Genomic DNA, 15,485 nt, shown 5'->3' with positions numbered 1-15,485 from the left:
CACGGTGGAGATGTCTTCAATTATGTAGAGAAAAAGAAAAGAAAGAAAAATGCATTAGTGGAGACTACATCTTACTACTTTTTGAATATTGGTTATCAAAGATGGTTATCAAAAAGTTCACATCCTCACGGTTTCAGAGGAGCGATGGAGAGGCTGGGTTGCTGATGACCAAGGTCACCACAGATGGCTTGTGTGGGCTTCAATAGTCGTAACGAGTTCATAATTCATGCTCAAGTTTTTAGAATAAAATGCAACATTTGATGGGAACTCTTCCTGCTAAGGTTCTCTAAATTCTAATCTTATGCACTGTCATTAAGCCAGTGGGATCTTCTTACATGTAGTGCATGAAAATTGTGTAAAACTAAAGATACACATACCAGAATTTTATTTATCAAAAAAACAAACATTTATCTAATGGGCCCAGTATGTAGAACGAAACCAGGAAGCAAGAATCCTTCTTAGTGTCTGAGCAGTTTCACAGTGTCTATTGGAATGTGTGTTTCTCTGTCTTGTGCCGAAGGGCGCATAAAGCTCAGGAATAAAGTATCAGATCTTGTGGTTCTCTGTTCAAGTCTCAGCATCTTCAGTGAGTCACACGTTATAATGAAAGTCCACACTTTCTGAAATGCAAAGCAATCTGTTTCTACAATAAATATTAACTCAGTGCAGTCTTATAGGGTTACTTGCTGTATCCTACTGTATGTCCATTATTGTGCTGTCACAGAGTTTCTTCACATGATTAACATTAACCAGGGAGCAAGAAACATTCTTGGTGTTTGGGTTGGCTGCGCAGTTTCTATTGCAATGTCTGGATATCATTTAACTTAGTGACCACATATTTGACGGCAGGGCTCTATTCCAGGAAGCAGGTTTAGTTAACAACTCAAGCACCTGCCCCAGCTGACTGACACGCCTTCCTTATTCATGAAGTCACCATCAAAGCTCAGAGCGGAATGAATTAATCTGCAGAAGATTATGGTTTTTTTTTTTTTTACAAACACTGAAATCCCAGTCAGACATTAGTTTGATGTGTTTTGCACTTAGCATGAGCGCTTCGTTCTGAAGTCTGTGTTCTGAACATTTTATGTTAAACCGTTTTCAGCTTGAGATGCAATCATTAAATAATATCAAACATTTTGAAAGGTACAGTGTCTAAAATTCAGACTCTGTGCCACAACATTTTTTTTTCCACTAAAAATCACCTAAAACAGTCTCAGTGGATCGACCTGGAATTGGATCCACCTGAAGGTATCACAGGTTACGGATCAGCAAACCGTGTCCGCGTCCACACAGCAGGATGGATTCAAATTGGATAAAGATCATGGATTCAGAATGGTTCAGCCCTCGATCCAGTTAAGCTGCAGTGATTTCCCAGCTCATCCCGTCTGGATCTGTTTTTGGATCCATTCATTGCGGCAGATTTTGTCCCGACACGATGTGTATTCCTTATTTAAAATAGGTCATAAATTAGGTCAAAATCTAAACTGAAATATCTAAAATCTAGCTTACCAGCATTTTTTTGAGTTAAATGTAAAACAGTTACTGTTATTTAACTCTTTATGTTAAGAGTAAGACAGAAAAACAGAGCGATTATCAATCAGTGATGGCTGATATTAGATACAGTAATAAATGGTTAAACTGGGAACATTAAAGCAGAGGATTTAAATAATGAAATCTCTATAAAAAAGTGAGATTGCTACATAATTATTCAAATGAAATTGCCATAAACTGCTGCTAGACCTGATCAACAGGGGGTATAGCTCAGTGGTAGAGCATTTGACTGCAGATCAAGAGGTCCCCAGTTCAAACCTGGGTGCTCCCTTTTCACACAAAAGAACGAACACAAAGAAAAATATCCCATGATCCAAAAGCTGCAAACTAAATTATGATCTAGTACATGTTAATATAAATGTTTGTTTCAAATTGCAGTATAATAATACACGTATCGCCACCTTCCTTAAATAATGGCGTGGGTCACTCATAATCAACAACTTTTCAATATTTGCTTCAGTGTTTTGTGTTTTCTGAAAAACTTTTACTTATTTTAAGAGGGTGTTGATGTTGTATGGCTACATCTACAGCTCAGTGATCAAAGGTTAGATTAATGGGTAGTTGATCAGATCATTTTTAGTTTAAAATTCCTATATTACTACAGCTCTATGTGCTTACAAAGGCTGCAATGTTCCTTTAAGAATCCTTTATCACTAGTAAATCTATAGCTGCCTTTGTAGTCACAAATCATTTCATGCCTTGTGAAAACACCCTTATCATAGGAACCAATAGCTGGATACAGAGGCAGCGTCAGAAAGAGCAGAGAGGAATTACGTTTTTTTGTATTATTCATGGATTCTGCTATAAGTGAACCATAAATTAGAAGAACAAGAGAGACCAGCGCAAAGATAAAGCATCAGACTGTGGATCAAAAGAGCCCTTCTTACCATGACATTATCACACACGAATATTTAAATACAAGTATTTAAAAAAAAAAAGGGTCACTCAGCTGGGTTTCATCAGTTTGTCTAAAAAAGCTCGCTTGCACTCTGCTAGATTGTTCCAGTCTGTTTAATTTGATTATCTGAAAACTCTGCTTCCTCAGTAGAAAACCCTTACAGTGAATAAGTACTGGTGCATGATAAACAGCATCCAGTGTATTCTGGGGTGGCTGAAACAGAAACCTGCAGACTTTCGGAAGTTGATAGGATACAGTTTGGCACCTGTGGCTGAGTTGTTATATAACATCCTGTGTTGTATGCCAGCAGTTCTGTATCTCTGTGACAGTAATTACCCCTGCTTGTTTCATTCAGGGCATTCCAGCCTTTCTACAGGAGATAATATTAAATGAACATCAGTCTACCTTAAGCAGTGTGCATGGACTTACGGGCATATGAAGTAAACACGGGGGCACGCAGATTCTATGCAACTACCGAGGCTAAAGAAAGCATGCCATGAATGAATGCACACTCTAAATAGCATCGCACACTAATGAGCCAACCAATCAGCTATATCATGCAGTGTACATAATATCCATGCCCCCCCAAAAAGTAATAAATGAATTATTATTCATATTGTCGCTCTCATGCTAAGAAATAATAAGACTGACATATATATATATATATATATATATATATATATATATATATATATATATATATATATATATATATATATATATATATATATATATTTTTTTTTTTTTTACAATTGTTTATTTTTCCATTATCAAACATATCCTGACATAACAACACAACAATAAAAACAAACCGTAACAGACATAGTGGATGTAAAGAGATGTGGGGAGAGAGAGAAAAAATAAATAAATAATAAAAAAAAAATATATATAAATATATTAAAAAATATATATATATATATATATACACACACACATACACATACACACCAGTCACCAGTAAGATACCTGCTTGGAATGGAGTTGGACAGGTCATTGGACACTATATCAAAGAAAAGGATTAGTATATTATCATACATTGCCAAGAAATGCATATTGCTTAACTGGAGCCAGCAAAACCCTCCAACACCCACTCTGTTTAAACAAATCTTGAATGATACGCTACGACTGGAGCAACGTGCATACATGTTGAGAAATAAGAGAGAAATCTTTTTGGGAACCTCTTTTGGACCGCTGACTAGGTGTTTAATTTGATTAAACTAGATCTGATTCAGCTAAAATAATACATTTATTTGCTTTGACCAAGCTCTTATATATGGTGTCAGGACGATTTACCACTATTTCACATTGTATTTTGTCTTTAAGTAACTAATCTGTATGCGTATATGCATGTGTAAATATATATTTTTTAAAGGTCATCATATAAATCACAAACATATCCACCTTACTTTTGGTCCTTTTACTACCTTCCTGGAAAAATATTAATGAGCATGCTGCATATGTGAGTTCACTGTAAAGTTCATGTATCTCCTTTTCATGTATGGAAATGTTTATAAGCCTTTTTTTTCCACCCCACGATAAAAAAAAGAGCAAAAACTCCAGGAAATAATGAACTGTTGTTGATTTTTATCTGCGCCGTGGAGCAAATTAATTAACAGAGGGTGGATGGAGGCTACAAGCACAGGTTCATTATCATACACAAACATTCAGAGACTCACGAGTGAACAAACACATTTGGGTTGTTAAATATTTGCAGTTCAGAGAGAGGCTGCCTCCTTGACTCAGGCTTTGTGGATACAATTCATTATCAAACAGAGCTGAATTCACAGATAAAGCATGTATAATATATGAGGGAGAACAGTTCAGCGGTGGAACATTTATCTGTAGATCAACAGGTTCCTGTTTTGCCTCTGGGTGCCCTTTTCTGTATATAAACAGCAATCTCTGCATGTGTGATGTAGCTTTGCTGCATGTCAGAGGCAACATGGTGGCAAAGAACAGAAAAGCTTTCAGCTCTGTGGAAAGGCTTTAGGGGAGAAAGGCTAAGACCACAGAGCCAAAAATGTGCTCTTAGATCCTCATTTTGTTGTTGCTCGTTTCTTCTGATCTTTACATATAACTTCTGTTAGCAGAACCAAAAAAAAAACATATCTGACTGCCATACAATAAACTTATTTAATCTTATGCTGTGGATCATTCGGCTGCAGATGAATTTTAAACTCTTGCTGGTGATGCACACCATAGGCATTTATTTATCTAATCTAAATGCATTAGTTATAAACCAAGCTGATGCCAGCGATAATGAAGAACATTTTGCAAACCAGTGAGAAGAATTTTTTTATTTTAGAAGCGATAATCTAGATTGTGAATGAGCTGCAGGGGGGAAAAAAAAGTGCTGCAATTCACATTTGCTGTTTGACTCGCGTATAGCTGCAGTTTGTTTGCAGTAGAAAACAAACTGCATGTTTTCTTTGAGAGAGGCTTTCTGAGTGAGATGGTAAATTCTTGAAAGATTTGCGTGTTCCCATCACACGTATATCAGTGAGTCACAGTTCATCCTCTTGCTTTGCCATAAAAAGCCTCATTTAACTCATCGGCCTCAGATTAGATTAACATCTGTAATTAGTGTGGAGGAGACGCGTTAACCTGAGGTGAATGGATACTTCAGCATGTGTATGTTATCATACATCATCACGCACACCGAGCCCCACACACACACACACACACACACACACACACACACACACACACACACACACACACACACACACACACACACACACACACACACACACACGTGAAAGCACACTGCTATCATCTCCTCAGACTCAGGCTCAACTGCAAATTTAAGAAGGAGCTGAGAAAGAATCTGTGAGTCTGTAATGTTGAACCAAAGATGTGTAAAATATCAATTTAACAAGAGAATAACATATATGATGAATATGAAATAATAAATGTCCAGTAACAGCAAAATATGCTCTGATGGAAAAAGCAGCTCTGTGGTTGTGTCTGTGTATATACTGTATGTGTGTGTCTGTATGCATATGCGTGAGTCAGACCCAGAGTGACTCACAATTAGTGTTTCTTGTTGTGTTTTCAGGCATGGATGTATTCAATGTGCATGTTTGCCTGTGTGTGTGTGTGCAGAGCACCTTTGCCATTGGTGACAGTTTCTGAGGGCAGAAAAAGAGTGTGTCTGTGCGTGTGTGTGTGTGTGTGTGTATGAGTGTGGAAATGTGCATTCTCCTGCAAACTACTGTATGTCATTTATTCCTATTCATATTATTCACATTCTCCAGGGAAGTGGCTATTCTTTCATTACAGTGTGTGTTCACTTGTTTGACGGATCTGTTCCTGAGGCGACTTCTGCTGCTAAATATCACACACCTGGATGCACAGTGTGTGCAGCTCGCTCTCATTTCACATCTTCTAAAAGCCTGTTACTATGCTTTTAATCTCTAAAAAAAAAAAAAAATGCAAGAGATTCACCTTGATTAACCTTCGTTAGAGGGGCCATACAAGACATGTGGTATTAGGGATGACTTCTTTTACTGCAGTGTGTATCGTTAACATCACAGGAGCTCAAAAGCTGGGAAAATAGATAAAGGAAAGGAGCATTACTTTAAATATAATGCCACATAAAAGTAAATTATAAATGCCACACCACAGGGTCTAAGATTATTGCTGCAAATTGGAGAATGGGAATTTATTTACTGTGATTTTGCCTACTACACAAACAAGCTGCACAAAGGAAATGGTAGTATGTTTGTGTGTATTTTTATGGCTTCAACTCAAAAATACTTGTGGCTCCTAACTGTAGTAGGAAGACCTCTGGTCAACACTAACAGGGGATTTATACTTTTGCATTGAATCTACAATGTAGGTACATCCTGACCGCAAATCCTTCTGAAAAGCTATGCAGTAACCTACCCTTCAGGTACAGTCAGGAAAGCCAAGGGCTGAAACCATTTTTTCTATATATGTATATTAAATACATATATAGAAAAAAATACAATTTATTAACAGTATGGCAATTTAATGGTTCAACACACATTAGCTGCCTAAGAGAGTTCATGCTGTGTTGAAGAATAAAGGTGATACAAAGTGAAGGATAAAAACATAAAGAAATGGAGGGTGGCTTGAGACTTTTCCACAGCGCTGTAGTTTTATGTTTCTTTGCAAAGTCAGTCGCTCTGCTGCTACTATTTGTGATTAGTGAAATGCTGCCAACACCACAGTTTTTTGAACATGCTTGGAGCTAGATTGGGAATTTCTGGGTTGATTTATCGAGTTGATAACCACCTGCACATGACCCTTAATGTGATTGCTGCTGCTGCTGCTGCTGCTGCTGACAATAATGGAAAGATATCCTATGTATGCTGAACTTGCTCTGTAGTACAGCGCAAAGAGAGTTAGAATATGAAGCTGGATTAATAGGTTACAACAAAGGTGGTGTTTTGCCTGTGTGTGTCTGTCAAGGGTCACATTGCAAAACATTCACATTGGCACTTTATAAAAATGAAGGCACTGCTCTTTATTTACTCGTTGCCATGGTGAATCTTGCTATCGAAGCTCCATTAACGATGGCTTCTATTTTTTTCCACTACTCACACATCCAATTAGCTTGAAGTGAAAATATTCTCTGATCAGTTTTTGTGGAACTGAAAACTAAGAGTTTCCAACCAGCTCAGGGTTTAGGGTTTGAATCAGTTTGTTGAACCTGCTTTCTGGAACCACGACCAAGTTTGCGTTCTGTTTCTTCCCTGATTCCTCGTCTTGTCTCTGCATATCTCAAATCCATTTTGTCCTGAATTGGGTACTCAAATCCAAAACATGACAATAGTATGAAATCTTTATAATATTTCCCAGTTTTTTCTAATATAAGTGTATATATATATATATATATATATATATATATATATATATATATATATATATATGTGTATGTGTGTGTGTGTGTGTGTGTGTGTGTGTGTGTGTGTGTGTGTGTATATATTCACACACACACACACACACACATACATACATATATATATATATATATATATATATATATATATATATATATATATATATATATATATATATATATATATATATATATATACATACACTGCTCAAAAAAAAAAGGGAACACTTAAACAACACAATATAACTCCAAGTAAATCAAACTTCTGTGAAATCAAACTGTCCACTCAGGAAGCAACACTGATTGACAATCAATTTCATGCTGTTGTGCAAATGGAATAGACAACAGGTGGAAATTTTTGGCAATTAGCAAGACACACTCAATAAAGGAGTGGTTCTGCAGGTGGGGACCACAGACCACTTCTCAGTACCTATGCTTTCTGGCTGATGTTTTGGTCACTTTTGAAGGTTGGTGGTGCTTTCAGACTCATGGTGGCATGAGACGGACTCTACAACCCACACAAGTGGCTCAGGTAGTGCAGCTCATCCAGGATGGCACATCAATGCGAGCTGTGGCAAGAAGGTTTGCTGTGTCTGTCAGCGTAGTGTCCAGAGGCTGGAGGCGCTACCAGGAGACAGGCCAGTACACCAGGAGACGTGGAGGAGGCCGTAGGAGGGCAACAACCCAGCAGCAGGACCGCTACCTCCGCCTTTGTGCAAGGAGGAACAGGAGGAGCACTGCCAGAGCCCTGCAAAATGTCCTCCAGCAGGCCACAAATGTGCATGTGTCTGCACAAACGGTTAGAAACCGACTCCATGAGGATGGTAGGAGGGCCCGATGTCCACAGATGGGGGTTGTGCTCACAGCCCAACACCGTGCAGGACGCTTGGCATTTGCCAGAGAACACCAGGATTGGCAAATTCGCCACTGGCGCCCTGTGCTCTTCACAGATGAAAGCAGGTTCACACTGAGCACATGTGACAGACGTGACAGAGTCTGGAGACGCCGTGGAGAACGATCTGCTGCCTGCAACATCCTTCAGCATGACCGGTTTGGCAGTGAGTCAGTACTGTAATGGTGTGGGGTGGCATTTCTTTGGAGGGCTGCACAGCCCTCCATGTGCTCGCCAGAGGTAGCATGACTGCCATTAGGTACCGAGATGAGATCCTCAGACCCCTTGTGAGACCATATGCTGGTGCGGTTGGCCCTGGGTTCCTCTTAATGCAGGACAATGCTAGACCTCATGTGGCTGGAGTGTGTCAGCAGTTCCTGCAAGATGAAGGCATTGAAGCTATGGACTGGCCCGCCCGTTCCCCAGACCTGAATCTGATTGAGCACATCTGGGACATCATGTCTCGCTCCATCCACCAACATCACGTTGCACCACAGACTGGCCAGGAGTTGGCGGATGCTTTAGTCCAGGTCTGGGAGGAGATCCCTCAGTAGACCATCCGCCACCTCATCAGGAGCATGCCCAGGCATTGTAGGGAGGTCATACAGGCACGTGGAGGCCACACACAATACTGAGCCTCATTTTGACTTGTTTTAAGGACATTACATCAAAGTTGGATCAGCCTGTAGTGTGTTTTTCCACTTTCATTTTGTGTGTGACTCCAAATCCAGGCCTCCATTGGTTAATAAATTGGATTTCCATTGATGATTTTTGTGTGATTTTGTTGTCAGCACATTTAACTTTGTACAGAACAAAGTATTTAACGACAATATTTCATTCATTCAGATCTAGGATGTGTTGAGTGCTCCCTTTATTTTTTGAGCAGTGTATATTTCACTGGAATTTAATGTGAAAGACCAACACAAAGAGGTATACAATTGTGAAGTGGAACGAAAATTATACATGATTCAAAACATTTTTTACAAATAAAAAAGTTGAAAAGTGCAGTGTGCAAAAGTATTCAGCCCCCTTTTCTCTGAGTGCAACCAATTGCATTCAGAAGTTGCCTGATGACGGCTAATGCAGGGCTTTCAAATTATGCCGGCAGCAGGTGCATTTTCCACCTACTCCACCACTCTGCGCCGTCTACTTTTTAATTTTCCTAAAAAAAAATTTTTGCGCCATCCGCCGTCTCCATTTCCAGCGCCATGTCTACGCACGTTGCAATATTTACGTTCTTTCAATCTGAACCATTTGATTGGTTCACGACTCCCATGTGACTATTCATATCGTCTGCTGCCGTCATGGCTTCGGTCTCGGTCAAAAGGTGGCTGCTACTTTGGCATGCCCCCCTGCTACTCCAAAACAATTTGAAAGCCCTGTAATGACTAAAAAGAGTCCACCTGTGTGTAATCTAATCTCAGTACAAATACAGCTGCTCCGTGACGGCCTCAGAGGTTGGTTAAGAGAATATTGGGGAGTAAACAGCATCATGAAGTCCAAAGAACACACCAGACAGGTCAGGAAGAAGGTTGTGGAGAAGTTTAAAGCAGGCTTAGGCTATAAAAATATTTCCCAAGCTTTGAACATCTCACGGAGCACTGTTCAATCCATTATACGGAAATGGAAAGAGTACAGCACAACTGTAAACCTACCAAGACAAGGCCGTCTACCTAAACTTACAGGCCGAACAAGGAGAGCACTGATCAGAGATGCAGCCAAGAGGCCCATGGTGACTCTGGACGAAATGCAGAGATCCACAGCTCAGGTGGGGGAATCTGTCCACAGGACAACTATTAGTCATGCACTGCACAAATGTGGTCTTTATGGAAGAGAACCATAAAAAGTCCCATTTGCAGTTTGCCAGAAGCCATGTTGGGGACACAGCGAACATGTGGAACAAGGTGCTTTGGTCAGATGAGACCAAAATTGAACTTTTTGGCCAAAATGCAAAACACTATGTGTGGCGGAGAATTAACACTGCACATCACTCTGAACACACCATCCCCACTGTCAAATATGGTGGTGGCAGCATCATGCTCTGGGGCTGCTTCTCTTCAGCAGGGACAGGAAAGTTGGTCAGAGTTGATGGGAAGATGGATGGAGCCAAATACAGGGCAATCTTGGTAGAAAACCTGTTGGAGTCTGCAAAAGACTTGAGACTGGGGCGGAGGTTCACCTTCCAGCAGGACAACGACCCTAAACATAAAGCCAGGGCTACAATGAAATGGTTTCAAACCAAACATATTCATGTGTTAGAACGGCCCAGTCAAAGTCCAGACCTAAATCCAATCGAGAATTTGTGGCATGATCTGAAAACTGCTGTTCACAAACGCTCTCCATCTAATCTGACTGAGCTTGAGCTGTTTTGCAAAGAAGAATGGGCAAAAATTTCAGTCACTAGATGTGCAAAGCTGGTGGAGACATACCCTAAAAGACTTCCACAAAGTATTGACTCAGGGGGGCTCAATACTTTTGCACACCGCACTTTTCAGTTTTTTATTTGTAAAAAATGTTTTGGATCATGTATAATTTTCTTTCCACTTCACAATTGTATACCACTTTGTGTTGGTCTTTCACATTAAATTCAAGTGAAATATATTTATGTTTGTGGTTGTAATGTGACAAAATATGGAAAAGTTCAAGGGGTATGAATACTTTTGCAAGCCACTATATCAGCCATATGAAAGAAAATTATTATAATCTTTGCATGGCTTTATTTCTGGCAGCTCTTTTAATGTTTGGTTTCAGTAACTGACATTAGGACTAATGAGGTTGATGCATGTACTGTCCTATGTCAGAGAAGGACTCTGGCAGCCCACTAATGCAGCTGGATTTGCATTGAGTGAAATGAAGCGAAAGATTTAAATGGCATCAGTCTTGCTATTAAAGCAAAGCAAAACATTAGACAAACAGAGAGTAGCAGCTCTTTCCTCTATCTGTGTGCGTGTGTGCTAGTTTGTGTGTGTGTGAGCATGTGTGTGGGTGTGTGTGTGTGTGTGTGTGTGTGTGTGTGTAGGAACAGGGGGAGTCCTGTCCCTTGCTTCTACTCAGTGTGTGCAGCAGCTGCAGCTTTCAGCCTCAGTCTATACTGTAGGGGCCATTCTGCTGTCTAAAAGACTGATAGAAACAAAGAGCAGAATGGTGATGGAGATGACCCAGAGGAAAGCTCTGATGGTGTGTTTCAAACACACACATTTCCTCTCTGCTCCTTGTAATAGAACATTTGTGTGAAAGGAAAACCAAAATCCACTCTTCCAGATCAAGAATTAAAGTGGGCTTTTTGGACAAGGGGATCACAAAGGTCAATTTCACAACTCTTGACCAGAGGGCGGCAAAATCTTGACGGAAGAGTGCTCTATCCCCCTCCCTCCTTCTCTGATTCTTTACTATCATCCATCTGCCATGTTAAAAATAGTGGTTGCTGACATATTTCCAATGCACAATCATGTTAAAGTGGAAAACCCCGTTAGCAAGGCAATCAGTTCTCTTACTCTATAGAGACAAACACATAAATGCACAAAGGCAGCCCAGCATGCATGGCACCCACAGCCTGAGCTACTTTCAGGTCCTCCCTTATTCACAAGGGATCGCCACAGTGGGTAGCGCCGCATGTTTGATTTGGCAGATTTTTACACTGGATGCTTTTCCTGATGCAACTCCAAAGGGATTCATGCCTCTTCCTAGGTCCTAATTGTGGATCTTTTGCTTGTTGTAAACCACCACACTATGAAGAAACCCCAGTCTGAGACAAAATCAGACAGTGTATGAATGGAGTGCCCTGCTTCAGCTCATGGCACTAAAAGCTGCGCAGCAGCAACACTCTCATGTAACATCCCAGACAGTGCCAATGCACAGACAGCAAAAAAATGAAGCTTACTCAAAGGCTGGCTCACAGTATAGAGGTATTATAATAAATGAAAAAGGAGGACTTGGCTCACTAATGTTTCCTTCCCTCACAGTCCCCCAACTCGCTACCCACCCCCACAAATCCCAATACAGTCACTCTTTCACTAACCTCCCCCTTTCTGCTCTCCCTGCTGTTTGCCATCTCAACCCCCCCAACCACCCCCTTCCACTTCCTTCTCTTCATCATCCATCAAGAACCATAAGGACTGACTCTCACTTACTACATATCAGATACACTGCTGGATTTGCATAATGGCTTATTCCATTAGTCTGAGGCCATGTGAAGCCAACAGCCTCCTCCTATATATATATATATATATATATATATATATATATATATATATATATATATATATATATATATATATATATATATATATATATATATATATACACACACACACACACATAAACACACACACACACACACACATAAACACACACACACACACACAACTTGTTTAGAAAACTGCAGTCATATTGGAGTCCAAATTTGACGTTGCATGTAATGCGCCTCTTCAACTATGAATTATTTTAATTTAATCATTAAAAAAAAAAAAATCACATTTTCATTAATCATGAAAAAGAGACGAAAAAATCATGTCCACTTTTCTTGTTACACTGTTCTGGCCAACAGCCTGAAAAGACATTTAGTGTACACTAACATAAAATAAAGACAAATTAATTACACTTTAATATTAAGGCACAGAAACTAGGATGCCATTCTAATCACACATATGTGATTCAGGATTCATTTGCTCTGTGCAACTTGACAAGAACAATGGCTGCTGAGGTTTTTTGTTTTGTTTTGTTGCAGCAGAAGTAAGTTCACCTCCTGTCACCTCATGTTTACCTCAAAGGGATTAAAACTCCCAAGTTGGTAATTAGCCATCAAGTTGCTATGCCAGTAATATATATTTTTTTACTGTTTTCACAAACTGATAGTTGGCTGAAAGGACAAAATACATTGTGCTAGAGGCAAGCACACTAGCCTGAGGGTTTTTTTTTATTAATCTGACAGCCCAATGTGTTACAGATATGTAAAGTATTAAATCAGGTTATTACAACTTAAATTGTGGAACAACACCATGCCTCACATTAATCTCCCTTTGCTTACTCTACTCTCTGTTACTCTAAACCCTCTCTCTAATTCTCGCAGCCCTTCTTAGAAACACTGTTTCTCCTCTCTCAGCTACCACAGAGAGACAGTGTGGCTGAAGCTCAATGAAGCACTTTTCCTAAACTTTAAACCTCCCTGCAGGTTTCTTTAGCCCCTCTTGACCCATTATAGATCCTCATTTGTCCTTTTTTTCAGCCCTTTGTACATGATAGCCTTCATCCCTCCTGATATTATTAATGAATAAATAGGCAGAAGAGGGTATAGAGCTTTTGTGGATCATAACTATGCAGGGGACTCCTTAAATGCCACCTGCTTCACAGTGGCAATATTTCCTTTTTCCTCTGCTGCGTATTAAAGCCAGATTTCAAACAATGACTTAAAAATCTGCAGATTGGAATGTGGTGCACATATGGGCATTCAGCAGAAGCTCAGAAGCTTTCTGTTTCAACTCCAGATGCCCCCTGAAACTGTACAGTATATACATAACGTGCCACTTCTATGTTGTCCTGTATCTGTTTGACAGGCTGAACTTTGCACTGGTTTATGGACATGAGTGGCTTTGGCATAAGTGACCGTGGCAGCCATTGAGAAGTAACCAGATGTGATAATGGCTAGAAACAAGTACCACTACACTGTGCGACTCTGTTATATAATATACACTTATTCTTGGTGGCATAGATTCAACAAGGTGCTGGAAATAGACTTTGTACCATATTGACACGTTTGCATCACACAGTTGCTGCAGATTTGTCAGCTGCACATCCATGGTGCAAATTTTCCATTACACCACATCCCAAAGTGTTCTGTAGGACTGAGATCTGTTGACTGTGGAGGCCATTTGAGTACAATGAACCCACTGTCATGTTCAAGAAATAAGTTTGAGATGATTTCAGCTTTGTGACAAGGTGTGTTATCCTGCTGGAAGCAGCCAACAGAATAGAATAGAATAACTTTATTGATAATAATCATCAACACACATTCATACATATACACACATACACATACATACATAAAAATTCAATAAAACCATTAAACACATCACAACATCTTAATATTCAGTATACTAATTGCATTCTGCACAAATGATCCTTTATACACCTTTTTACTAGCTAAAAGCATCCTATAATGTCATCCTAAAGGCATTAATTTGAAATCTGAATAAAGAGGGTGTTCTCTGTTAGCAACAATAGCTCAGGCTTTCCTTAAAACAGCACGACAACACAACATATCTAATGAAATTTGTTGTCGACCTACGATTTTTTTCAGCAGTTCTAACAATCCTGTCCAATTTATTCTTATTTGCCACCATCAGGTTACTATACCATACCGAGATACTCAAGCTGACATACGCTCTTTCCATTGACAAAATAATCTCTGACTAGCTCTCTTACAGATGTTCTCCATAAAATGGGGTGGACATGATCTGCAATCATAACCAGGTATGCTGTGGCATTTAAACAAGGCTCAGTTGGTACTAATGGACCCAAAGTGTGTCAAGGAAAGATCCCCTGTGCCATCACACCTCCACTAGCAGCCTGAACCACTGATGCCAGTTACAGCATCATGTTTCATGTTAACACCACTTCTGGACCTACTATCTAAATATTGCAGCAGAAATTTTAATTCATCAGATGTGGCATAATTTTTCATAATTTTTCTGTTGTCCAGTTTTGGTTAACCTGCGTGAACCTCAGTATCCTGTTCTTAGCTGACATGAGTGGCACCAAGTGTGGTCTTCTGCTGCCATGGTCCATCTACTTCAAGGTTTGCTGTGTTGTGCATTCAGAGATGCTCTTCTGCATAGCTTTCTTTTATTGGCATACCTGTTTATTTGAGTTACTGCTGCCTTCCTATCAGCTCGTAGCAGTCTGCCCATTCTCCTCTGATTTCTAGCATCAACAAGGCATTTTCACCCAGAGAACCGTTGTTCACCGCATCTTTTCTCTTTTTCAGACCATTCTCTGTAAAAACTATGAATGGTTGTATGTGAAAATCCCAACAGATCAGCAGTTTCTGAAATATTCATACCCACCCATCAGGCACCAATAGCCATGCCACATTCAAAGTCACTTACTTTGGAAGAGAAAGGGGAAGAAAGTCACCTTTCTTCTTCATTTTGATGCTCAGTTTGAACTTCAGCAGGTGATCTTGTCCATGACTACATGCCTAAATGCACTGAGTTGCTGCCATGTGATTGGCTGATTTAGATATTTACAATAATGAGCTGTTGAACAGGTGTACCTAATAA

At 39.7% G+C, this 15,485-nt stretch overlaps 1 protein-coding gene and 1 non-coding gene across 3 annotated transcripts in view; one reads left to right on the top strand and one right to left on the bottom strand.

Annotated features, from left to right (window-relative positions):
* The window catches only part of gjc1 (gap junction protein gamma 1), a 58,453-nt gene that overhangs the window by 12,766 nt on the left and 30,202 nt on the right, over positions 1–15,485 (bottom strand). The gene's annotated exons all lie outside the window — the stretch shown is intronic.
* On the top strand, positions 1,751–1,822 carry trnac-gca (transfer RNA cysteine (anticodon GCA)). Its single transcript has one exon. It is a non-coding gene; the product is annotated as a tRNA-Cys (tRNA).

This window comes from Archocentrus centrarchus, chromosome 8, assembly GCF_007364275.1.
Source record: "Archocentrus centrarchus isolate MPI-CPG fArcCen1 chromosome 8, fArcCen1, whole genome shotgun sequence".
NCBI lineage: Eukaryota > Metazoa > Chordata > Actinopteri > Cichliformes > Cichlidae > Archocentrus > Archocentrus centrarchus.
Note: the sequence above shows the minus strand (reverse complement) of the source record. Positions and strands in the feature narration are given on the sequence as shown.